Below are 27,672 nucleotides of genomic sequence, written 5' to 3'. Positions count from 1 at the left end.
AGCTGGAAAAAATAAAAAGAACCAGCCTGGCAAGACTAACTCTCATGCAATAATTAATCAGCAATGCAATAAATTAAGTGGGATGGTAGCTTATTTCATACTGTCTACTCTAGGGCTTGCCATCTTTGGAATAGCAAACATGAATCTCACGTATTACAGTACAATGTTAGAAACTGAAAATTATATTAGTATGAGGATGACCCACATGATAGTTTAAATTAGTTTCACTTAATACAAATGGCCAACATTTCTAATTTGCTGAAACGTACTGTCCAAATGCAATGTAATGCTTTGAATGTGTGGAGAGGTCTCTCTTATTTTCTCTCTCGTTTCCTCTGACCTCCCCTCATCTGCCCATTTCAACCCTCCTTTGTCCCCCTTTCTCCTTTCTTTTCTCCTCCTCTTGTTTCCTCTCTTGACTTTCTCTTTGCTTTCTTTCCCTTTCCTCCTTTCTCCTTCACTTCCTTTCCTCTCCTCTCCCCTGTTCTTTCTTTTTAATTTTTTGAAAAACATTTCCAAGTATGTGATTATAACCTTATATATTTTCTGTGGATTTTAAAGATATAACTGGACTCACTTTACACCTGAGAAAACTAAGTCATTGGAGATGTTATGTAACTTGTGAATTTTGTGGTGAAGATGGAAAAACCCCCACGTCATAACTTCAAGTATCTTGTGCTTTTTTACTTGTCCACAGGTCCGACAGCAAAATCTCAGGTTTAACCACAGGGACTGATTTACAGTGTATAATGAGTAAAAAGACATTTCTTAAAGGTGAAAGAAAATAAAGTCCAGCTTGCAAGTTTTTACTGACTTTATATTCTAATTTAGGTAGTTCACTTTTCATCCATGATATGGGAATAATAATGGATCCCCAATACCATGGCTTAAAAAGCTTTTCACCAACATAGAATTATATTTCAAAACATATCTTGTGGAATTAGATGACTTGGTTTCCACTGTTGTTACTCAAGACACCAGGCCTCAGGAGTGCTTGTCTTTAGGGAGCATTTCCTGCTTACTCTTAAGTAAGAATTATTAGATTGGTTCTGCTTTTTTTGCCAGTAGGTGGTACTAGCAATTTATGTACTGTAAACTATTCTGATGAGGGGGGAGAGGGAAGCATGCTCGGATTTTTTTGGTGGGGGAGAAATAAGCTTTATGGACTGTGGTCAACCTGGTATCTTTACCTAGAAATATTCCTCTGGGTCCCCGGGTCTCCCTATCAGGAACACAATCTCTCAGTGGTTAAAATGCAATGATTTGAAGAGGTTTGGCTTCAGAAAAGAAGAAGAAAAATAGGAGGAGCTCATGTCATGTCATATTTGGTTCCCAGAGTAATTAGATTACTGATGACTTCTGATCATATGATAGTGGGCACCAACTCATTTTCTGAGGAACATGCTATTAGATCAGATGATAACTTTTTCCAAAAGATGTTCTAATAATGAAGCTGTGTGTGAGAGAAGAGCAGCAAACAAGAAGCAAGCTCATTGTCTCTCATTCTTAAGTGCTGCTATTGTCCTGGTTCTAACCAGGCTAAAATTTTTACGAGCAGTTAGTTCTTGTTGGAGACAATGTTCCTGTACAGTGTTGGAAGACACACACACACACACACACACACACACAGACACACACACACACTCTGTTAAACAGCCAAGATACCTAAAGTGGACCATTTCAGGTGGTACTTTCCAAACATGTTTTAATATGAAGCATCTGGGTTGTCAAATAAACTTGTTGATTTATAAGAAGGTGGTTGCAACACTAACTCCAATTAAAATGAATGGTCCCATAAATGCGAAGGGGAGTTAGCGTCATCACCATAACCTGCTTCCCTCAACTGCCACCCTCCACAAAACAAAATAAGAAATGAAATGTGACCGCAGACAGTCTCATTATTGCTTTGTCTGGAGTCAGGGTTAGGTGAAGTGGTAGAATTCTAAGCTAAGGACCCTGCTGTAGTTCCCAACTCTTGCAGCCCAAGAAGCCAAGTTGGAAGCCAACCCTTGGCCTTGAAGGCTGTCACTCAAGTCTAATTCAATGACTGGGCATAAAACCCCAGGTGAGATAGGAATGAAAAAAGCTTCTGGAGCTTTCATTAGTTGCTCTTCAAACCATGGCATTATTTAAGCCACATTACGTCGTTTTCTTCTTCCTACATTAATAGGCCTAAGGATTATTTTGCTCAGTGCTTATGAAGTTTTCAATCTTGGTCCAGATTAGGAAAACACTTCTCTCTTGGTTTTCTCCTATTGGTGGGTGGGTGGGCAGGAGGCATCTTTATTTCCCTACCTGGCAGCACTATTGTAAGTTATATTTATTGACTGGAAACTTGGCAAGGCTAATATTTTTTCTTGGTAACAAAATACTACCTTCAATTTTTACTTACAAGGCTCCATGGCAACCAGGTGGAACATACATCATTAGCTTACCGAATAATGAATATATTTTAAACCATGACTTAAAGCTGTTCGTTTACAGTATATTAAGCCAAAGAAAAGGTTTAATGCAAACCCAGCTTTCTGCAGTCGAATTAACTAAATCAAAATGAAGCCCCCCCTTTTTTTTGGTCAATTTTATTGAAACTCATTCAACTTTCCAAGAACTGAAAATGAGCTTCCTGTCTTGCCTGTTTAGAATTACTTACTGTCATCTGTTTCAGACCTTAAAGGACATGATTTAATATCAGCAATAAGGCTCCTCTTCCTCATTTGGCAGGTGTTAATTATTTAAACACTACTCATTTTAATTTGTTTCCAATGGCTTTTCTGAGTGATTTGCTTTACAGGTTTCATTCAGTGCTTTTCTTTGGAAAAAATAAAATAAGAAAGAAGGCAGGCTGAAGCCCTCGAACTGCACCACACAATCTATTGATAGGTGGGGTGAAGCAAGGCTGTATTTCAAGTATTATGATCTTCATGATTTCTGCTGATGGAATATAATATACAATACATCATTTTTATCTTCTTTGTAATAAAAAGTTGCTGTAAGCACAAAGCCTCAGGTTCCTGCATGCTAATAATCCTGGCTTACTGTAGAAAGGCTTTGCATTTCCTGATCTGTCAATTAGGAATGAGCAACAGAAATCCAGAATAATTGAAAATATAGGAGGGACATTTCTCCCAATAAAACCACTTCTTCCTAGTACTCTGGGTATCATCTTCTTTTTCAGTTCTTGCCGCTTTGTTCTTCCTAGTCCATGATGACTCCTGTTATAAACAATGCTGAGGTTTTGTGCCCCTTCTCTCGCCGCTGCTCAGATGCTTGTCAGAGCTTCCTCTGCTGAGAGGGGACGGCCCTGTGTGTGCGTATGTGGAAAATCAGCCTTGCGCTGGGCAGAGATGCTGCTGTTGCTTATGTGGGGCAATAGTCTGAGTGCCAGATAGAAAACTTTTTCAGAAGACTGACATCTAAATTGGAAAAGCAGAGGAGTAAGGAGAAGGAAAAAGAGATTTCACAACCCCTCTGGGAAAGGAGAAACTGACAATCCCAGGGTTTTTTTTTTTTTTTTTTTTTTTTTTTTTTTTTAGCTGTACACAGCAAAGTAATTTCATCTCAGTGTGAAATGGAAAAGGTGGGTGTTTGTTTAGATTGAGGCTATTCAGTAATGATTTTAACACTCATTGGAATCTCTTAGCCAAAGTATTCCAGGGACACAGTCTGTAATGAACACTTATTCCCCCAATTAAAGTTTCAGTCCCAATGAAAATGTTACCTGATATCTTCCTTCTCCTGTTTTCAGTGTTTCAGTCTTTGCTCTGTTTTTTCCTTCATGATTGGTGGCCTAATTCATCATTTTCCCAGTGATTCCTTCCTTTGGCAGCCAGCCATGAAGCCCAGTAGGCTGATCCTCCAGCTTAGGAATCTGGTTCATCAAACTCGTTGGCACTTCAGATTTGAAGGCCGGGAGAACTGATTGCATTTCTGGATGAAATAACTTCATTTCCTTGACCAAGTGGAACAGGGAGTCATTAAGAGTCTTTGTAAATAAAATGTTAATAAACAAAAGGCCTTAAATGTTTCAAACATGACTCAGTTATCTAAATTAACTATCATTCAGTTAGCTGTTTCTCAACTCCCTGAGATCACATTGGTTTTGGTGATAGAGGGATGCCTGCGGGTTGAAGAGGTGGCGAAGGTATGTAATGGGAAATGCACTTTGTAATGAAAAGCACAGTAGCCTTGCTTGTCATTCCTCCCTACATGTCTAAGAGCCTGTGAACATAACATGTATGGCTTCACTGGAAATTGTCACAAGATTTTGTGGGGGTTGGGGCCTCATGTAGATGAGGAAAGGATGAGAACTAAGGCCTTTGAAAATATTCCCACTTCCATTCTTATTCTCATTCATTTATTCAACAGTTTTTAATTGAATACACACTCTGTATTGCAGGGGACAATACTTGTTGAAATGAGACAGCCTACAATCTAGTGGATCGGATAAAACTGTGAATAAAGAATGTTAGTAAGTGTGCTGCATGAGCCACAAAAGCAGTATTTCAGATGATCCTAGAAAAGAGAGCAGCCAACTCTTGGGGGAGTTTAGGAAGCCTTCCCACAGGAGGTGATATTTGAGACGGGCATTGAAATAATGAGTAGGTGTTCGTCATGTGGAGATGGTAGTGGGTGGGGGAGAATGGTGCTAAAGGCGTTCCAGGCAGAGAAGAGCTTGAGTCAGCACTGGTGAAAGTGGCAGGGAGTGCTCAGGGTTTGGAGTAGTGACAAGATAGACCCAGATTTTGCAAGACCATGGTAAGAAGCTTAATCGTTTTCCCTAAGGCATGTGTGAACCTGTAGAAGGCTTTATGCAGGGGAAGGCTAGCACGATAATTGAGTTTTAGACGATAACTCTGATGACTTAAAAGAGAATATATTCAACAGGGGAGAGAATGAAGATAGGAAAACACTGAAGAAATTTAAACCAGATGAGCAGATAATTTGGATCTAATCTAAGGCATTGGCAGTGGGTGTAAGTCACCTTATAAAGGGTCCAAGATTTTATTCCACTTGCAAGCAAACAAGTTAGTTGGCCCCAATTTTAGATACAAATACTGACAGAAGACAGAAGACCCCTGAATGACAGACACAGATGGTTCAGTACTTACAGCAAAAACAGCAGCCAGAGCTGCAACTTGCATCATTTCCCCATGTCTTAATCCCCACAGGATGACTCCATGAAGGTTGGGTTTTACCTGCATGTGCAATGAGGTACATCACAGCAGAGGACCCCAAATTTTAGTAGACTGAGCATTTACAGTGTTGTTATCTTTCCAGTCTCCCCTTGAGAAAGAGAGAGGGAGAGATTACTCATTACCCTGGATTGTTAGCCAATCTCCTTTAAGAGAGAGGGGAAATTATCTTTGGCTTTATTAGCCAGGAGTGTAAGAAAAAATCTCTGGGGAGATGCATCTCTAAATCTCTCTGGAGGGATATACTGTCTATAGCTTCCAAGGCTCTTTGCTATTTAAACATGTCTTTTGCTCAGACAGCCCACTGTGTAGGGCCATGAAAAATCCATATAGTTTTCCAAATGGAGGTGGAAAGGAGGGGCTAAATAGATGAAATCTATGAAGGATAATTGTCAGAGGAAAGCAAGCCTGGAAGGTGATTAGATGAAGCAGAGGTTGTATGTGAAATCAGGAAGGCTGAAGTGTGGCTGAGGCTTCTGATTTGATAGATCTGGTGGTAAGCAGACAGTAAATGAAAAGCTTTTTTTTTTTTTTTTTTTTTTTTTTTTTTTTTTTTTTTGATGGTAGTGGTGGGAAGGGGCCACATACACAAGCACAAGTTAAATGTTTAGAGGTTTATTTGTATAAAACTGACTCTGTGAGGATATGAGGGGGCTCTTTTAGTAGTCATCTGCTGTTGCACAAATAGTAGGAAAAGAGAGGGAAAAGTAACTGAAGTTGTATGTCTCATGTCACCTTGTTTTATTTTTGTTGTTGTTGTTTTTGTAAGACAGCTGTGGTATCCTAGTAGGTAGAAAGAACTAAGAGCTATGTACTACTTAACTCTTATTGTGAGCAATGGAATTCAAGGGAAACTTGAACTCGCCTAGAGTAGAGCTCCTAAAACATCTTCTGTCTCCCAGATTACCGCAGTTGACTCAGCTGTCACTCCCATAAAGCAGACTTTTGACAGGCTCTGGAGATGTGAGAAGTAAAATGGTACAGAGGGGGAATTGTCCAACTCTTTACGGGCTTCTTATGCACTGTTGTACACTCTCTGGTGTCTGGTACTGAGAATTTTGCAATGCATTTTTCATTGTTGTGGTGTGGGTATAGCAAGGCGTGGTAGTTAAAGCCTTAGGTTAAAAGTTAGAAGGTTGGGAGGTTGGGGTAACAGTCTTAGATGCATCATTGGCCAGTCATGGAGGCCTGAGAAATTGCTAGGACTCTTGAGACCTTTGCTTATTTTTTCCCTATTCTTTTCATACAGGAGAGACCACTGTCTTTACCGTTTCTAAAACTTGTGGGATGGGTGGGTCATGGCTTCGTATGTATGAATCTTAGCTCCTTGTATCTAACTTCCTCTATTATGTATGGAAAATTCTAGAAAACCTGCACCTAAATCTTATAAGGCAAATAGAAAATAGCATAGTAAAAAAGAGAAGGCATGTTATCATCTCCCCACTGGATTTAAAACATGAGAGCATTCCAGGGGAAAAAAATAGGTGGAAGCTTTATTTTTCTTTGGCATGTATGGTATTTAAAATACAATTTTATTATCCATGGTATCAAATAACTGTATATTATCCAATGTGAAAAAGGTACTCTGTCTAAATTGTTATTAAAATGTCAATTATGATCGCATCACTTTTAAAGTTGGGTATTTAATCTGAGAAAATAAACTATGTCTATACCCTCCTCCTGTGTTATAGAGATTTTGGGTTTAATTTCTTTTCTGATATACAACTACTGGCTGCTAAGTACATGAGACTCTACTTGATTCCAATGTAATAAATCAAACCCTTGTTACAACTTGTCTTCAAAAGTTTACATGCTTTTCCTCTTGGTCAGCTGAGAATATTAAAAGCCACTCTTTATCTTTAATCATTGTTCTTTTATATACTAATTGCATAGAACAGCATTGGTGAGTTTATAATTTTGGTATTCCTTGACCTTCTGAATTCATGCATTTTATTACAGGTTTGAGCATGACTGATGGTGGGAAGATTAAGGAAAATTTAGTTTGGCTTCCTAGGTACAGGAGATTACAGCTAAAACAGCTCCATTCCAGTGTCCAGAGATCCCAAAAAGGATGGGGAAAGGTTGATGAGAGGAGAACAAACAATTCTCAGAGAATTGTGGAGTCATATAACAATGGCGTTGCAAGGCATTGAAGTAATCCTTTAATCCATAGTGACAAAGAAATCAATCAACTGGACACATGAAACCAGTTGTTTTATCAGAGTAATGTTGGGCAAGAACCCTGCTCTGAGTTGAGTCTCGTACTACGTCTGCTTTCCAGGTTGTACCATTCCTACTTGAGGTTAGAGAAGGAGAGCCAAGGAGGGGAGAGATAAGGAGCAGAAGAAATGTCCACTTGGGGAAGAAGCTTTAATGGAATGCAGCTCAGATTTTATTTCATGGAAAAGAGATCAGTCAATGTAACTAACTACTAAATATAACTTGATTGCTTAAAAGCTGGTGGAGATTTACAAACTCTTCGCGTTATTTCCTCTGAATTGTAGTAGATTTTTATATAGCTTTTACAGTTGAAGGCATCTTGGCTTGAAAAACTAATTGACTGGATAATTTTGAGCTGTTCTGTTTTACATCTGTGAAAAGTTAATAAATTGCATCTCTTTTCTTTACAAAACAAAGTATTTTCCAAATAATTTAGAATTTAGATATTGCCCTCCCTTGAATATTACAAACAAATTCTATGTGTTTGGGACTTAAAACAGCAAGTTGACTAGTTGCTGGAGTTGTGAGAATAATCACCTGAGTTCAAAACACCTGGGATCTTCATCAATTCTTGGGAAACACTGCCATCCTTGTCCTTCGGCAGTGTGAGCTAATGGTAGAGTTACTGTGCAATAACCCTTTATTTAGGTCTAATAAAATCATAACCACTTTGGAAAGAATGGTGCTCACCCATTGGATTCTTGCATACACTTAATAATTTCTGCTTTAAAAAAAGAGGAGAATAGAAACTCTTCTATTGCTAGCAGAAGAAAATATATACTAAAGGGCTATAGCTAGAATATTTATTGAGCAAGATTATGCAGTGTATGTGCATGTATGTGTGTGTGTGTGTACACATACTACTGGAAGTGAGTAGGCATGTTGTTCTGAAAGGGATAAACCTTTTAAGGGCCTAGAACCCAGAGTTGTGGTGAGGATGTGCATGGGGGAATGTATTTGGTTCTAGGGAGGACAACTTGTCTCCATTTCATTTTAACATAATAGGCAGTAGACAGCATAGCGAAGTTTCCCCAAATGGCTAGTGCTGTGGCCTAAATACCCTTTCTTTCTTTCTCTTTCCTTAATGCCCTGGCCAGAACTTCCAATACTATGTTGAATAGGAGTGTTTGCTTGTCCGTAGGCTGTCTCTTTTTAAGCACATGAGCCATCTTAATGATCTGTCAATCCAATGAGATGTTTAAAAACATTCAGCAAAAAAAAATTCAGGATACAAAATCAATATGCAAAAATCACAAGCATTCGTATACACTAATAATAGACAAACAGAGAGCCAAATTGTAAGTAAACTCCCATTTCCAATTGCTACAAAGAGAATAAAATGCCTAGGAATACAACTAACAAGGGATTTGAAACCTCTTCAAGAAGAACTACAAATTGCTGCTCAAGGAAATCAGAGAGGACACAAACAAATGGAAAAACATTCCATGCTCATGGATAGGAAGAATCAATATTATAAAAATGGCCATACTGCCCAAAGTAATTTATAGATTCAGTGCTATCTCCATCAAGCTACCATTGACTTTCTTCACATAATTAGAAAAAAACTACTTTAAATTTCATACAGAACCAAAAAAGAGCCCGTATAGCCATGACAATTCTAAGCCAAAAGGAAGCTGGAGGCATCATGCTACCTGACTTCAAACTATACCACAAGGCTACAGTAATCAAAACAGCATGATACTGGTACCAAAACAGATATGTAAACCAATGGAACAGAATGGAGGCCTCAGAAATAATATCTTTGACAAATCTGACAAAAACAAGCAATGGGAAAAGGATTCCCTATTTAATAAATGGTGTTGGGAAAACTGGCTAGCCATATGCAGAAAACTGAACCTGGACTCCTTCCTTACACCTTATACAAAAATTAACTCAAGATGGATTAAAGACTTAAACATAATACCCAAAACCATAAAAACCCTAGATGAAAACCTAGGCAATACTATTCAGGGCTTAGCCATGGGCAAAGACTTCATGACTAAAACACCAAAAGTAAAAATAACAAAAGCCAAAATTGACAAATGGGATCTAATTAAACTAAAGAGATTCTGTACAGCGAAAGAAACTATCATCAGAGTGAACAGGCAACCTACAGAATGGGAGAAAATTTTTGCAATCTATCCATCTGACAGAAGGCTAATATTCAGAATCTACAAAGAACTTAAACAAATTTATAAGAGAAAACCCCATCAAAAAGTGGGCAAAGAATACGAACAGACAATTCTCAAAAGAAGACATGTGGCCAAGAAACGTGAAAAAAGCTCATCATCATTGGTCATTAGAGAAATGAAAATCAAAACCACGATGAGATACCATCTCATGCCAGTTAGAGTGGTGATCATTAAAAAGTCAGGAAACAACAGATGCTAGAGAGGATGTAGAGAAATAGGAATGCTTTTACACTGTTGGTGGGAGTGTAAATTAGTTTAACCATGTGGAAAACAGTGTGGTGATTTCTCAAGGATCTAGAACCAGAAAAATCACTCTACTATAAAGACACATACACATGGATGTTTATTGTAGCACTGTTCACAAAAGTAAAGACTTGGAACCAACCCAAATACCCATCAATGATAGACCAGATAAAGAAAATGTGGCACATATACACCATGGAATGCTATGCAGCCATAAAAAAGGATGGGTTCATGTCCTGTCCTTGGACATGGATGAAGCTGAAAACCATCATTCTCAGCAAACTAACACAGGAACAGAAAACCAAACACTGCGTGTTCTCATTCATAAGTGAGAGTTGAACAATGAGAACACTTGAGCACAGGGAGGGGAACATCACACACCACGGCCTGTTGTGGGTCGGGGGCTAGGGGAAGAATAGCATTAGGAAAAATACCTAATGTAGATGATGGGTTGTTGGGTGCAGCAAACAGCCATGGGATGTGTATACCTATGTAACAAACCTGCACGTTCTACACATGTGTCCCAGAACTTAAAGTAATTTTTTTTAAAGTTACTTATTAAAGAAAACAAAAAAAGTGGAAAAAAAACCAACCAAACAAAAAACTTTAACTGGGAAAGAAGACAGAGAGACAGAAAACTATTTACAATAGTGTTTTGGAAAACATCTCCACCTATTGTAACTCTATTAATCCTATAAGTGTCAATGATTTCAAAGGTGGGCAAATCTCACTTCCTTGATAAAGTCTGTCCTGGACCCTTTGATGGTCTCCTTCCATCTCTGATGTCCACTAGCATCTGTTGCATTACTCTCTCGTCAATGAATCTCATCACATTTCAATCTCATCGCTGCTCTTCATTTAAATCTTTAGTTACAGTTTAACTTTGCCCGCTTGTAAGTAAGCTCAGAGCTTAGTTGAGGAGAAGACACTACCTCATGTATCTTGCTATTTCTTAGCATGACAACAAGCTTAGAAATGTCTAAAAAATATGTCCGTTGATTTGATTTGCTGTAGAATAGCTTCAGTAGAGTTAAAGAAGCAATTTTGCTGACTTCCGCAGCAGTAAACAGCCATTAGTTTGTTATTGTGAGGTTGCCTAAGGCCAGGTTTTCAGACTAAAAGTGAGTGTGAGCCATCTATCAAGGAAACAGAATTATTTGGCACAATAAACATTTTAGTGTACATTTGGCCTAGAGGAAATTTTTTGCCTATCTGTATGGCCCAAATTCTTCAAATAACGACTTATTCCTGGTGTTTATATTTCTGGTTACCAGGGGAATCTAAGTCTAATCTAAAAAGGCAGAAAATGCACTCTATATGTGGACTAATGGTGAGTAAAATGCGAGGATAATTTTGAGAGCATCTCTGAGAAAAATATCCGTAAACATTCCAACATGATTCCAGGGCTCCAGGACTTAGATCTTGGGGTGGAGCTTTACACTCAGCTCTGTAAATGATTAAAATTACAGGTTGCTCACAGCATCAGCCTCCTGTGTGCAGCAATGTTTCTGCTCACAACATCTGCTATAGTGAGGAGAGGCGAGTGCTGCCATCCAGCGTGCCTCATGACCCTGGGAAGTTTCAAGAGTTCTTAATCAGTTGATTTCATGTTTTTAGGCTAATTCCATTTCCTACTCTGAAGACTGGAAGAAAAACATCAGTGCTTAAAAAAACAGCTTAGGATTCTTGCTTTTATCTTAGAGAATGTGATTATTAATGGCTATTTTAGAAGTGCTTTTAAATTTGGAGGCCCTTTTCCCCCTCTCCTTTTTTATTCACAAACCCTGAAGCTGCAACCAGTCAGCCTTCTCCCTTTTCTTCCAGACTCTTCCCTCATGGTATTTCAGACTCTCAGGCAAGTCTTTTATCCTCTTTGTGTATGCCGCAAAATGAAGGAGCCAGTTTGAGGCCTCGAGCTTTTTGTGTGTGTCAGAGGAAGGGATCCAGACTTCTTTAATGCAGCAGCACCCATTGGTCAATCCATCTTACTCCTTTTCCTAACCAACAGCCATCCCCTGACAAAGTCCCTTGGTGCTCCTTTCCTTGAAACCAAGGCCCATGGAGGTCAGACAGCCTCTCTAGCTTTGCCAAGCATCACTCAGCCTCAGCTGAAGTAATGTTTACATATATGATCTTTCCATGCCATTTAAAATATGTAATGGATACTGTGAAAACAATAGGCATATTCAAGCTCCAATGCTGTGTGCAAATGAGAGAAATATTCCAATACTCATATCAGAGCCTAATAGGCATAATTTTGCTCCTGATCGAGTAATGTGCAGCAGCTTTCCCCAGACTGCTGGGTAAAACAAAGAAGTGGTTGTCAACCTTTTCGGAATCAGATGTTAATGATATTTCGTGTCTTTGTTGAGTCTGTGGAAAGTAGCTACTGCACCTAGAAGGGAAATGACTTCCATACCAACCGCCCTCAGCCAAAGTCATTCGGACTGGGAAAGCTGGACTGGGTCCATATTTACATTTCAGAAAGAGGTGTGAAAGAAGATTTCAAGACAGAATTGACTGAGCAGCCTCCCGTTCACCTTCCCCTATGTTCAACCTTATCAATGCTATGAGGGGTCCTATGATTTCCAACATTCAGAAAGGGAGGACGTAATGTAAACAAAGGGCTGATGTGTTTTGGCAAAGGAGGAAAGTGTTTTCTGTGTTTTGTGTATTTTTGGAAACCTCTGAAATCCCAAAGTCATACATCTTCCAAGATTTGGAGGAGGATTTATTCAAGCATTGCCTGTTCTCAGCAGCTTGGAGAGCCGTGACTTTGCTGCATCTTTTGTAGCAGGGAATGTCTTGGTCTTTTTCTCAGAGCCAGCAGTAAAGATTGGCTGTAGTCACTAAATGGTTTGCTTTCTGCTTCTTCCCACACCCTCCTTTTGCCTCACTACTATTAGATTTTCATTTCAAGAGAATTATTTTTTCATTTGTTTTAGGGAAAGGTCTGAATTCCAATTTCAAGTCCATTCAAAAGTAGGGCCTCTTGGTACTATGTTCCAGCTGCTGGGGATTAGGCCATTTTTTTTCTTTTTTCTTTTTTTTTTTTTAACCGTAATGTATATATATGTAGAATTTTAATCTTAAATCTTTAGACATTGTACAACTGTTAAGATTCTGTCAGAAAGCACTGCGAGGGTTGGATTTGCATCCTTTATGGAAGAATACAAGCCTTTCTAAAATTTTTAAAAATAGAAAGCAAACCACAAATCACTTTTGAAATCCCACTTTTACAGTGATAGTGATGCATGTTTATGTAAAGGTATTCTTGCAGTTGTCCAAGTTAAAATCAGGGAACATTTCTCCTGTCATGTGTGCTCACCTATGAAGACTATGTCAGTTCATTTCTCTAACAGTGAATATTTTATGACAAAAATTAAGTCACAAGCAACATGTGTGCCAATATGGAGCATCTTATGTGGATAGATGCACCCATGTTAGAGAATGCTATGTATGTTCTACAATGCTTTTTAGGCATGATTGTGATTGTACATTGTGCTGATTAGACATTTTCCAGATATTAATTCCAGTCCATTAATGGGATTTTGGTACAACTAATTCAATCACTTCAGTTATTTTAAAGTCTAATTCTGATTCCTGCATCTCAGTGTCTTGCTACTCAAAGTTTGTTAACCAGCAGTATTAGCAGCACCAGAAGGCTTGGGGAAATACAGATTCTTGGACTCCAGATAAGACTTCCTGAATCAAGTGCCAGAGCTGCTGGTCTACTGACTACTCTTGACTAGTAAGGACCCAGTGGGTCTTAAGTTAGGTGTTCAGGTCATTTTCGATATTAGCCAGCTTCGAAAATGTGTATACATATTTTTGTGGTCAGTGGGGTATTATTTATATATGATTAAATAATATAATAATATCCTCTGAGTTATGTGGTTTTCCAAAGAACCTACTTTAATTTTTAGGAGTATGTTTTTGGCATAATCTAACTCTTAATTAATTAATTATCAATAGTGACCGTTGGGAAGATTATGCTAAACACTTTGTACATGTACAATCAAGGGAATTAACACCGTAAAATGAAATACTAAATATCACTGGAAATCTGAAATAATAAAAATTTCTAATAGTAAAAGGTAATATTTATATAATACTTAGTATGTGCTGGGCACTCTTCTAAGCACTTTAGATATAGTAATCTATTAAACCTTCTTGACACTCCTAGGAGATGTCTTAATATTATGCTCACTTTACAGAGGAGGAAACAGACAAAGGAAGGTAGTGACGTGCCCAGGTTCTCTGGGCTAGAAAGTGGAGGAGTGGTGACTGTTTTAATTGCCGTTTAGGTAGTGATTAAGCAATGGCTTCCATCTGGGATGAGCCTTTGGTGGTCTGCATATCCTTTTATTTTACATGTAAAGGTAATGAGACCCAGAAAAGCCACAGGACTTGCCTAACATCCCAGATAAATTAGTGGCAATTGGGAATATAGCTCAGGTCCCTTATAGTTTGAACATTTGTGTTTTATAGCCTCCCTGGGAAATAGGTGGCCTGATGCCATGCCAATGATGGCCCCATTTTGTCTCATTATTTCAAGGAAAAAGGTTGGCATAAGTGCAGGTGCGAATGCCCATAAATTGGATGCTTGTTTTGTGGCTGAATTGCACCCTTTCTTTTTTATGCTTCCCCTCAAACTTGTCTGGTTGAGTTCTGCTGCGCTAGCCACCTTGATTTGTGTTATTTGTTGACCAAGGCTGGAGAGCTGAGGCCATGCTTTCTTCTTCTTTATGACTCTGATAATTACCATGGGACCTGATACATGGTAAGCCCTTAGGAAATCATCATGTGGACAGTGATTACTACTCATCACAACTTCAGGCATGAGGTCCAGGTGGGATGTGAGGCCCAGGTGGCTTGGGCAGGAATGGAAGGCACGAAGCCCAAGATGAATGCGGGAGACGGGAAGTACAGTTTGACCGCTGGTGGAGTTGGCAGGGATTTGTGCACGCAAAGTTTAGGTGGTCACCTATTTCTGCCCTACATTTCTTCATGTGTTTAACTTTTACTTTAGTTGTAAATTCCGAAAGGCAGAAACTCCCTTTCTTTATTTCTTTGTACAGCACCTGGCTTTATACCACACACAGAGAAGAACCGGTGAATGCTTGTGGGGATAATAATGAAACTATTAATCTACACCTTGAAGTATTTACAATATTACCTTTTTGTAGAAATAAACTTTATGAAGAATTTCATTTATTCATCTACGTAAATGGAATAAGCACTAGATGAACCAGTGGTCAAGGTGACAGGGAATAATTAAAACACAGATGTTTCAGTTCTTACTAGTTTGTGGTTCTAAAATAAGTCACAATTACTTTTTAATGATCAAGTGAGCCCTACTAGCCTAAAGAGGGTATGGTCAGGTGTTTCCCAGTTATTTTTGAGAGCCTCCAAAGGGTTGGCCGATCCATCCCCATGCACCACACTGTCAGCTGAAGTTATTGCTTGGCTTCTGCCTATTCTTCTCCTGCTCTAACTTGCACTTTACCACAATTGCTGTCTGCCAAGCCTCTTCAGGAAGTGTCATGGCTGCTGTCTGGGATGTGAACACCGAGGGCCTATCCAGGCCAAGAGAGATGCTTCTGGACACTCCCACTGGTCACCCCTGGCTGGCAGAGATAGGAATGCCTTGTTCTGCTCTCCAAGAAAACTCATTAGAAGAAAAGGGTCTTTATCAAATTTAGTTTTGAAAATGAATCTATTTTGAGACGATTATTGATTCACACACAGTTGTAAGATATAATACAAGGAGATTTCACTTCATGGTTTCCACTGACACCACAGAGGGGACAGTGGCCTTGTTGCTCCTGGGTGGGGCTGAAGGTCCTGACCCTTTTCTGGTCCTCCCTTGACATCCACATCAGTGTGGAAAGGGATGGTATGCTTCTTTACTCTGAGATGAAAGTCCGTACTCCCCACTGGGCTTTTGCTGGTGTGCGTAGGTTTTTCTGTGGTGTTTAGCCAAAGGAGAGAGATTGCTGTATAAAAGTTTTCTGTTTTTCGAGGCTGTCCCTTTGAGGCTCTTTGGCTAGAGACAGTAGGCTTCATGGAGGCTTTTTCTTTATTTCTTTGTCTGCACTTGTTGGTGTTTCTGGGTTGTAGCTTCTTTAGCTTCAATTCTGAGATATATAAGGTTCCAGGAAAGCCTAGGGGGCTCCTCACCATGCCTTACCAAAGCCCAAGCCACTCTGCCATCTTTGCTTCACCTTTCACTGTCTTCTTAAATTACTTTTATATAGAATGTTCACAGTTCTTATTTGTATTAGTGGGAGGACTAGGGAAAAGTATGCCTACTCCATCTTTTTGAAAGTGGAAGCCTTTATTAGATATTAACACTTACTATAAAGATATAGAAAATTGAGCAAATTATTCATTTAATCCATTGATTTTTGGCAAATAGGCATTTGGCCAATTGATGCTTGGGGAGTTGCTCTAGAACTGCTGCATCAGTAGATATAAACCACTGCTAGGGAAGACTGGGTGGAAGAATTTGTAAGTCGAACGGAGCTGTGCCTGAATCTTCGAGACGGGCGGATCACGAGGTCGGGAGTTCGAGACCAGCCTAGCCAATATGGTGAAACCCTGTCTCTACTAAAAATACAAAAATTAGCTGGGTGTGTGGCGTGTGCCTGTAGTCCCAGCTACTCAGGAAGGAGGCTGAGGCAGAATTACTTGAACCCAGAAGGTGGAGGTGGCAGTGAGCCAAGATTGCACCACTGCACTCCAGCCTGGGTGACAGAGAGAGACTCTGTCTCACGTGCACACACGCACACTCACACAAAGAAGATTCTTCTTGAGTGGCTGGAGAAAACTCTAAAAGAGTAGTAAGAATACTCAATATTTATAGCAATTTACAGTTACGAAGTACTTTCTTAAATAGCTGATTTGTTGCAGATTGGTATTAGCCCACCAGGTGTCTCTTTGTGAGAAGTAACTATAGTTTAAATTTAACAGTTTCAGTGGTAACTAATTAGGACAAACCATGGGTTCTTAGATCAGTCTTGGGAATAGGAAGAATTAACTAATGCTGAATCACTAAGCAAACTGAATTATTAAGATTTCCTTTCAGAAGCAACCATTTTCAAAGGTTGCTGCTACTTCATATCCCATCTATAGTAATGATTCATAATGTTGGATTTTCACTGCAACACCATAAAACTTACTGTTCCTTGAATAAAGTCACACTAGACGTTGCAAAGCAGTGACCCACCAATTGAGTTAAGTGAATTTTTATCTGTATTTCATATCATGAAGTGTTAAAAATATTTGAGAAAGCATTCAACTCATTAGATTTTACATAACAATAAAGATTTCTGTCTTAATTTGAAAAAACATATTGGATGACCTAGTAATGATTGACCCACATTCCTCGGGCCAAATGTAGGTTTGAGCTGAGATCTGGCTAAGTTTAACTGGTCTCACTTATGTGTTATCTGATTCAATATGAATGAATAAGTTTGAATAATTTTCACAGAATGCCTGTGAAGTAGATACATCCAGTAGATACAGTACTTCAAGAAAAGAATATGCTATGAGATGCCCAGAATTATATCCAAAGCTGTTTTCTCATTAGAAATAAAAATATTTTCTGCCATGTGTCAGGGGCTATAGTGTAAGAACTAGAATCAGGAATCAATTTATCATCTTTTTAGTGGCTCTCATAATTATTTTAATATTGTCTTACCTTTGTTAGTACATTTTATGTGTTAGCTACATGGTTCAACAGACTGTGTGTACAACATGAGCTTTAAATGAGGAGCATGTTACATAAACGTGTTTTTTAAAGTGAGGTTTTTTATTAGACTCATATCACAGAAAAAAAATGTTTGTGGCTTCCTATATGGTAAGCACTGTGCTAAGTTACTGTCAATATATACCTCCCAGAATCCCCCAAATAACCTAGTTTTTACATTGAGAAGAGACTGAGTGATTTGTCCAAAATTTACACTCAGAAAACTAAGAGAGTGAGTGTACACACAGATCTGTCTACTTGGAAACCCATAAACTTTTCTTTAAAGCTTTTCCTTATTTTTCTTAATTTCTCCCTCTATTTTAGTTTAATTTATTTACAATTTTTCCCTGATTGGTGCTACACACCAGTAAAGGAACTATCCCATGAACCATCTTTTCTGAGTCAAGACCGCATTTCTTAGAAGGCAGATTGTGTAGTAGAAGTTGAGGGTATTTTATGACAGATATTACATTTGTTTTTCTTTTTTTCTACTATTGTCTTCCCTGAAGCTCCCTATCCATTCCATTCCTTAACATCCTATGAATTTGAACATATCTGTTCTCTCTGTCATCACTGCAGTGTCTCATAAAAGAACCCCATGCCATATGTTTTTAGGTGCATGAAGAACCAAGACATAAAAACCTGTTATTTTTCATTACCCATTTGGCCTCTGCTCCATCAAATCCAGTAGCTGGCCTCCAGGAGAGATCAGTCTTTGACTCCTCAAGAGAATCTCTTCTCTCTATTATAAATTTGGTTAAATCAAAAATTCTAGGATTTTTTTTTTTAGGTGAAAGATTTTGCTTCACTTGGATAGCAACCAAGCCAACCATATGGAAAGAAAAATAACCTGGTGAGTGGCAAAATAAGAAATTATGACCCTTGTGTTCCTTTGGATGGCTTTTCATGGGATAAGAGTCACCATGTCTTTAAACTTCAGTTTATAGCTCTTACAATGAGAATATCCTTGGCTTATAAAAGAGTTACAAGATTTAAGAATATAATGAATATACACATGATAAGTAAATCCTTTTACCAGGAAAGGAGCTCTGTGGAATATTTCCCTTTCCTGACCACAAAGAAATGTTATTGACTCATCTGTCATTCTTCACAAAATTAGTGACTTCTCCTATTCTCACTCCGTGTGCTAATCCATTTGTGAAAATATGTTGAGTATGTTAAAGTCTTAGATGATAACCTTGCTGTAGAAACAAATTGGCCAACAAAAGCCAATGATGTTGTTTCTGATATTTGCCCTTCCATTCCTAAGGGCTTGTTTTAGATCCACTGTCTCACTTGGGAACAAAACACACAATAAGAAATATGGCACAGCTAATAATATGATCAAAGTGAAGACATCAGTCAAATTAGAAATAAGAATTCTATTTATCTATATATTACTGGTGACAACACTTTCCGAAGAGGACAAAATGCAAGAGAAAAGAGACACATTCTCTGCTTAACACTGAGGCCAGTGGAAGAGGAGAGGGTCTGGCAGAACTTCTGGTTAAACTATTTAATAGGTGTTATCTGTTGTCAAGTATTCTTCTTCTCCTTTGATGGAATAAAAAGAATATAGCCTCAGCCTTTCATGAGAAGTGGAACAGTGTTTGGCTGATATTGTCACACAACATATTGGCTAAATTAAAAACTCTTGCATGTGTAAATGAATCAAGATTAATGAGTTGAAAAAAATGTTTATTTCCTTTTGGAAACTTCAGGAATATTATACAATTGTAGTTGTCATTCAAATACTAAACTTTTGTGCATGCTTCAGCATGGTAATGTCAATGAATTTGTTCAAATTGTCTTCCTAGAATGATTCAACTTGAAAAAGTGTTAGGGATTTCATTGTCCCCAGAGTGGCCTTTGTAAATCTACTTTGTTATCTTACATGAGGGTCATATTCTTCTAATCACAGTGTGAAATTCACTCCCCTGAAGAATAGGATAAATCTTTTTAGAATGATTTAAGTAAGGATCATGTTTAGAAGCAAAGTAATTAATAAATACTGTAGCTTCCTTGGGCCTTTGCATTTCTGTCAAACCGAGAGGAAAATGTAACAGCTGATGAGTAGACATGGGATGCTACAGTTTTGTGGCAATCTTTTCTTTGTGTGCACACATTTGCAGAGTGTCTCCACCACTGAACTTAGGAATTTGACCAGAAAATATACAAAAAAGTTGAAAATGTCCTCTGGAGAAATTGTCACACAAGAAGCATAACGGAACCTCTGGTTCCAAAGTATGACTTTTTGTACCTCATTGGAAAAGGACTCAAAGTTTATGTATATCCATTTGCTATTTTGCTGAAGTTCAAGATTTGGTCATAATATAGAAATTGGTAAAATGTATAAAAATTTGACTAAATGTATTGGATATGGAGTAGTAGCAGCAATTATAATGTTGGCCAACCTTCCCCTCAAAAACATTTTATGAAGAGCTGAAAGAAGTGATCTGTAGTTTCTCTTGCATTAAACATGGGGTAGTGCATTCTTTGAGTCTTTTTTTCTGGTGCTGAGATAATCTAACCTATAGTCCTAATTTTGTCAATTAGTCATACCTTTAACAATCAGACAAATCTTTCCTCTTTGCCAAGACAACAAACAATATCAACATATTCTTACAAATTATCAACACTGTGAGCAAAGTAGAACTTGTGCCTTCTCCAGAAACACCTGTGACATGTTCCATGGAAAATCAACAGGTTTGTTGGCACACATGGTAAAATTACATAGCATCTCCATCATCTTTGAAGAAACCTCCCTGATATAATTCCATTAGGTCCCTAACCCACATTTTCCCCTTTCTAAGGGTGAATGTAAGGAGATAGAAAAAACCAATTTTTGTACTTTGATTCAGTTATTGTTGTGAGATTACAAATATAATATGAATGTCATTGAAGGCTGGTTCTTCCTAATGCTGAACATATTGCTAACATATGAATGACCACTGGAGGGGTTAATGAATGGCCACAGTTTTAAAGATCACATTTAGGTGATTTAATCACCTTTAAATGCCTGCAGAACAATTAAGAGATCTGTCCAGTCTCTTGAGGTGCTTCACATAATAAAACATTATGACAGGCTTAGGGGTATTGGATTTTATAATGTCTTTCTACAAAATATACCACATCGGTCATCTCTAAAGCTTTAATTAGTCAGGTTATTTAAATGTGAAATGGTAGGCTAATGGAGTTTTATGCCTGGTAATAGCCAGGCAAAAGAGAACATGATTAACAAAATGTCTGCTCCACAGACAAATGACAAGTCCATATGTGTAATTTTTTTGAAAAAAATTAGATAAAGTAGTAGAAACACTTTATTTAGCCTTCTCTGTCTTTGGCATTATTGCCTTACTTGGCTCAGGTAAACATTCTGAAGATGAGTTTGTAAAGTGAAGAAATTAACATAGTCAAAATTCAAAATTACCTCAAATTGATTAGTTTAGCTCAAACATCCATGGAATATGATATTAATATATTAAACTGGCATTAGAAATTAATTCATTTTATGCTCAAGAGGCTGTGACAAAACCGCCATCTTCATGTAGTGGCAGTAAGGTCATACAACTTTTGGAAGGTCATTTGGAAGGTGATTTGGAAATACGTATCTCCAAACAATTCTGCTGCTGGGATATTACATTAAGAAAAGAATCCAAAATATAGGGGAAAGAACCATATCTACTAATGTATGCATAGCAACATTATTTTACTAGTAACAATTGGAAATAAATTGAAGGTCCAATAATGTTAGTTTATATTATGGCATGTCACATAGCTTTCAAGTTATACTTATGGTATCTATTTATCAGCCTGAAAAATGCTTTTCTCATAATGTTAATTGAAAAAGTTACAGAAAACTATATACATACTGCTGTTACAAATATTATTACTAAAATATTTACTGTTTATTATTTTATATAGATGTTTGTTTAGGAAAGATGTAAAGCAGAGTTATAATTTTTAAAGTTTATATACAAGAAAACAAACTTAAAGGAAACACACTTGTGTTTTATTTTTCATTTTGTAATATATTCTCATTTTTATTAAGAAAATTATAATTACAAATAAATCCTACTGTATACAATAACCTTATCTTCATAGAGGGAAATTTAGATAGAGGAAATTATAGAGTGATGAGAAGATGAAAAAAAAAATAAGTCAAGTAGAAAGTTGAATGAGAAAGTAGTGGAAAAGGAAATAGTATAAGTATGAAGAGAACATTCTAGTGGATGCCAGGCAAATATGGCAGATACCTAGATGATCTGGAAATTCACTACAGAAAATTGAAATTTGGTGATAAGTTAAATGGGGAAATTGTAAAAAGGAACACACACACACACACACACACACACACACACACACATCAGGTAAAAGTCATGGTAGAAATGTGAAAAAAAAATAGCAACAGGGAAAATGGAGAGATAAAGAGCAACACATCACCTAAATCCCCTCAGGTTTTTGAACAATTCTCCTAGCGTCATCTCTGAATTTTGGTGAGTGGTGACAAGACGGGTTATTAGCACTTAGAACTTGGATCAGAGCCAGAAGTCATCCCAAGGAAACTTGGCTGAGGAGAAGCCTATTCAAAGACTTAAAGATAGAAGGCTGTTTAAACACATTATATAATACTGAGCTGAAGAAGTGGACACTTGTGAAAAGAACATTTATAGTCACCTTTATGACTTTGAAAGAGGAATGGTATCCTCAAAATAGCAAGCTACCCTTGAATTGACCTTGGCAGAGTGAAAGATAAAGCCTGCAATTAAACATTCACTTTTTGAGACTTCATATAATGGTTTAGTTGGTGTAAAGTTTCAAGCTTTCATCTATTTACCATAGGTGTCTCCATATAATTAATGACTAATACATATGTACTTCTCTGTATCTATATAAGGAGAAGGAAGTATTCACTGAAATTAATAGATTAGATGACAAGAATAAATGTATTCTGAGGGGTAATTATTTGGTCACCTGATAAACTTTAAGCCCTGATGATATGAATGTATTATCATCTTCTTACATCTTTGTACTGTCTAACTCAAGGGTAGTCTACACCTGTCTCTATTGTCCTATACCACATTTATTACTCTTGAGCTGCTTAAAATTTAGATTCCATTTCTCCTACTTTATTAATGTCTTTAAAATCGCTTATATTCACAAAGAGCCATTAGCATTTCCCTTGTTCCTTCCTTCTTTTTTTCTTTCTTTCTTTCTTTTTTCTAAATGCGTAAGCCCTCCATCTTGTTTAGTTCCATCTGACTTTTTCTCCCCATTGGATAAAAACAGTTAATATTCAATGACCATTTACTATGTGCCAGATACTGCACTAAGATCATCATTAGATGCTACTTCGAGTTCTTTCCCAGCCCAGATGAGAGCAAGGGGCCCTCTAGGTTTGGCTGAGACAGTTATACTGATTCACTTTCCCTTGAAACCAATTCCAGGTATAGTTTCATAATACAAAAAAGAACAGAGGAGCTTGCTTCTACAAGGAAAATCATTTCCATTATGCATATTGGATGTGTTGTTTACTATAGAACCACATTTGGAAATTATATGAGGAAGGAATGTCTTTCATAACAAAGGATATGCCCTTGACTGTTCTTAATATTTGCCTCTTTTTCCCCCCTCCAGCTCAGTGTGAAGTGGACTTTTGGTCATCTGGCAAAGAAATACTTTTGGCGTGAGTTATCCACTGATCTGTCCAACTGGTAATATTAACCAAGCAATTATCTCTGTGTTGTGTCGAACCTGAATTAAAAATACTTTAAGAAGTGTCATGAAAAGTTTTGCTATTCCACTGATAGAGGGAAATTTATTAGAGGAATTCAAAGACCACAAATATGGAAGGTGTAAAAATTATAACAGCAGACTTTTTTTGTGTCCAGCTCTGTTAGCCCAAGGTTTGAATTGGAAGAAAGTAGAGGCAGAAGAGATGAATTGCCATTCTACCCAAAGACATGTGGGGCTCATTCCAGGATAATATTTTAAATCAGCATTTCAGCTTCTGCCCTCCCTCGCCTCCAAGTTTCAGAATTCTCTGTTTTCTTTCTTCCTTTTATCTTTCTCCCATCTTCCCTTTCCCTTTCCTTCATTTTGCTTTTCACTATCATTAAAAATGTTTGTTGAAGTCAGAGCACAGCCAGGGTGTTATGACAACAGGCTGGAAAGACAGAAGAGAGGTACACTGGTGTTTTTATTCCGACTCCAAACCTTTTTTCACTCTCCCTTTCAGCAACTGTTGAATGTTAACTATGGAAAAGACACACACATGCACACACACAGACACACACACACACAGACACAAACACAGCCTTATTCTCTGCCAGAGCAGAGCTCTGAAAATTGCTGCCAAGTGGCCATCGCCCAAGAGACCATAGAATTCCTGGCACCAGGCAGAATCTGTGGCTGTGGCCAAGTGATTGTTGCTGAACTTACCTGTCGAAAGGTCAGCATTGCAGTGCTAAGGCTGGGCACAAGCACTAAGGCAAATTGGATTGTGAATGGAGGCCCTGAGGCATGTTCTGCACTTTGCAACTGGTCTGGCAGGCTCCACTCTTCCACCTTCTAAGTCTGCCACAGGCATGGGAAACACCTGGGCAGCGACAAAGGTGGTTAAGAGGCAGCTTCGCCAAGGTACAGTATCAACTACCTTTGCTTTGCACACAAAACGTACAGTAATGACCACATTCTTAGCAGGTGATTTCCCAATACAGTGTCTTGATGAAAAAGCCCTAAATCTTTCATGAGATGTTTGCTTCAATACAGCAACACTAAAATCACATGTTATTTGAGTAGATCCTATACCCATTTGTAACTCAAATATAAATGTTACCAACTTGAGAAACTATTAATGAATCAGAGCACAAGTTAGAAGCTGTTTTGTGTGCATGTTTCTCTGTGTGAATGTACCTGTCCATTTTGGGCGGGTTCATAGACTTAAAGAAAAATGATGGATTATCAAAAATATACAACCAAAGTTACGTAGCCATTGACCATTTTGTCCGTCTGTTTTTCCAAATGGAAAATGGATAAAAGAAAAAAAATGTGTTTAATTTACAAGTCAGAGGAGTGGGTGAGAGAGTAACTTCTTCATGAATAAAATAGAAGCCATTGGATAGGAACTCCTTCAATGTCCTATAACTGATTCAGCGGCCCGGTCCCCACCCTTTCCTCCTTCCTACTTGCTACTGTGAATGATAAATCCATCCTCTTCATTGTATCATCAAAGCCTAATTCCACCACCTTTCTTCTAGATCACCCATCCTTTTCCTCTTCTGGAATTGTATCCCATTGCACTCTTCATATTTACGTAACTTCAACATGCTTTTTCTCAAGTATTTAAATGTGAATGAGCCTTTCTGAACTTTCAGGAAAACCTCCTCTAATGCTATGGCACCTTCCTACTCACTTCTATCTGTCACTGCCAAACTCATTTGAGTGTCGTCCACACTTGCCATTTCTCCCTGGTTCCCTCTGATTCTTTTCTCAGAACACTGAAATCTGGTGTCTGCTGTTACCATCCCACTGAACTTGCTTGTGTTAACCAGCAATTCCAGTTGCTCTTATGAATGATTTCCATGACTCTCAGCCCAGCAGGGCACTTTGAAATTTTTGCTTATTTATTCGGCATCACTTGCTCCTGATGACTGTTTGCTCCATTTGAGACATTTCCTCTCTTGGACTGTGTGACACCACATTGGCAAGTGTGTTTTCTGCCTCTCTGGACCTTTCTTCTTGGTCTCTGTTGCATATGTAATAGAAACGTCACTTGGGCAGATTCTCAAATATCTAGTATAATTATTGTAATCTCTTTTTCATAATAGAAGGTTAATATGATTGTCAGTTAAGATCTTTGGGATGCTAGTAAACTTTTGATGCTGATTGTCAAAGTTGGGTAGTCTATGGACCTAGGAAGACCCATTGTTTGGCCTCAAGGCTATTCTTGTCACTCCCCATGCCCCCCAAGAAATTCTGACTGCTTCCTTGGCACTATTATTTTTGTCTAATGTGATTCCTCATGGAACAGTCACAAGATCACATCTAATTTACTTTTAAAGTCGTTGTAACAGCCTCAGTATGAAATACTCATGTTATTTTTAGTTTCCATTTATTGAACACCTGCTATGTGCCAAGTATGTAACATTTTGAATTATCTCAAGTTTGTTCTGGTAAAAGATGGGATATAGAAATAGTCATTCATTATTCTAATCCTTAGACCAAGTCTGGTAGAGTTAGATATTCTCATCTTTCAATAGCACATTATCAAAGGCGGGATTCACTACCCGAATAATATCCTAAAACCATGTTCTTTCTACATGCATACTTAAATTCTTTGCTATAAAGAGCGTCACAATTCAAGATGTCTAAATAATTAACTTACATAGACAATGGCTAAATAATGGCTTCTTATCTGGTCATTTCTATCCCAAATCATGATTTTAAATTGCTGGAGATAACAACATTAAAATCCTCAGATTCCAGTTTAAAAAAAAAAAATCTATTCAGGACTTCAGAGTTACCAGAAATATTTCCAAGGTTTCTTTTCTGAATTTCTTTCCCCCTATATTGGTTACTGGTTTTTGAATTTGGCATGTCTTGGTACACACTGCCTATTACATCACTAAAATGTACTGCAAAAAGACAGTTCATACTGATTGTTCTCCCTGGGGCTGGCACAGTAATGAGATAGCGAGGACTGATGTGAAGAAGCTACAAGAGATGAATGGGAAGAATTCACTTGGCTATTAGGCAACTAATTGGCTGGAGGTGGGGAGTGATTTTACCCCCTAGGAATAGTTGACAATGTCTGGAGGTATTTGGTTGTTACATCTTGGGGAGTAGATACAGCCACTGGCAGCAAGTAGGTAGAAGCAAGAAATGCTGCCAAACACTGTAAAATGCACAGAAAAGCTCTAGCCTTCCTTTCCCCAGACAAAGGTTTTCAGGTTCAAAATGTCAATAAAGCAGAAGTTGAGAACGTCTGCTGTAGAGAAAGGAAAAAAGGAAAAGGAAGGGTGACTTTGCAATTCTGTGTCTCTGTGACTCCAGACTTGGAGATTTTATTGGGAACAATTAGAAGCCCAGAAGTTTCTCTGAATTATTGGATAAGGGGATGAATCATTTCAACCAGCTTGAGCTTGAGGTTAATGGGAGAGACACAGCTGGCAGAGCCAGTAGGCAGAAATGCTGTTAAACTAAAGCAAGTGCCAGAGGAAATGTGAATATAGAACTAATTCACCTTGGGGTGATAGCTGAGACCACAAAAGTGGTTGAAATGTTCAAGGACATGTGGGAAAAGAAGAGCAAAGGCATTTTACTGGTACTCTGGAAACATAAATCCTTCGCATAAATAGTGAATTTTAGTGATATACTGCAAGAATTATTTCTGTTAAGCCCATCTGTTTCAACACAAGGAATCAAGATTTGAATACCAATCTTTCTAAAATAAAGGTTCCTGGACAGATTTAATTTTACTTGTGTTAACAGTTTGCTTCTTTTACCTCAATGCCACTATTTTCTATTTGAAGCAGAGGTTATCAAATTTAGTATTTATTTTTTGCTTAGGATTTCCATATAAAGATTATAATGTGTCAATGGCAAGAGGGATTCAAGATGTTTTAACTATAAAATCAAGACCAGAAAAAAAGGATATCTGTAAAGAGCATGTAGTCTATGCTTATTTTAAGTTTGTCTGCTTTCTGGGTTGGTTAAAAAGTGCTTAATAGTTTCAGTTTATAATTGCTAAACATGGAAACATTGAAACACCACACCCTTGTATGACTTATAATAAATAGTGTCTTTAGCACAAATATATTTTTATCAAAGCACCTAGAGACAGGCAACCACACCCATCACATTATTAATCAGCCGCCTTCCAGCCCAGATTTACTTTGCAGAAGTTGTGGAGTAGGGAGTCCTCACTTAAGCAGCTTGCAACTGAATTATTTTAATGACCCAGCTGAGGATCACTCCATTGCATCCCTTCCTCCCTGTAAACCAAGACTCATAATTATATTAAGAAGTTCATGTTTGTGGATACTTGTAACTTTATCTGATCCTAGAAAAC

This window comes from Cebus imitator, unplaced genomic scaffold (genome assembly GCF_001604975.1).
Source record: "Cebus imitator isolate Cc_AM_T3 unplaced genomic scaffold, Cebus_imitator-1.0 Scaffold68, whole genome shotgun sequence".
Lineage (NCBI taxonomy): Eukaryota > Metazoa > Chordata > Mammalia > Primates > Cebidae > Cebus > Cebus imitator.
The sequence above is the reverse complement of the archived record's forward strand: the minus strand, read 5'-3'. Positions refer to the sequence as shown.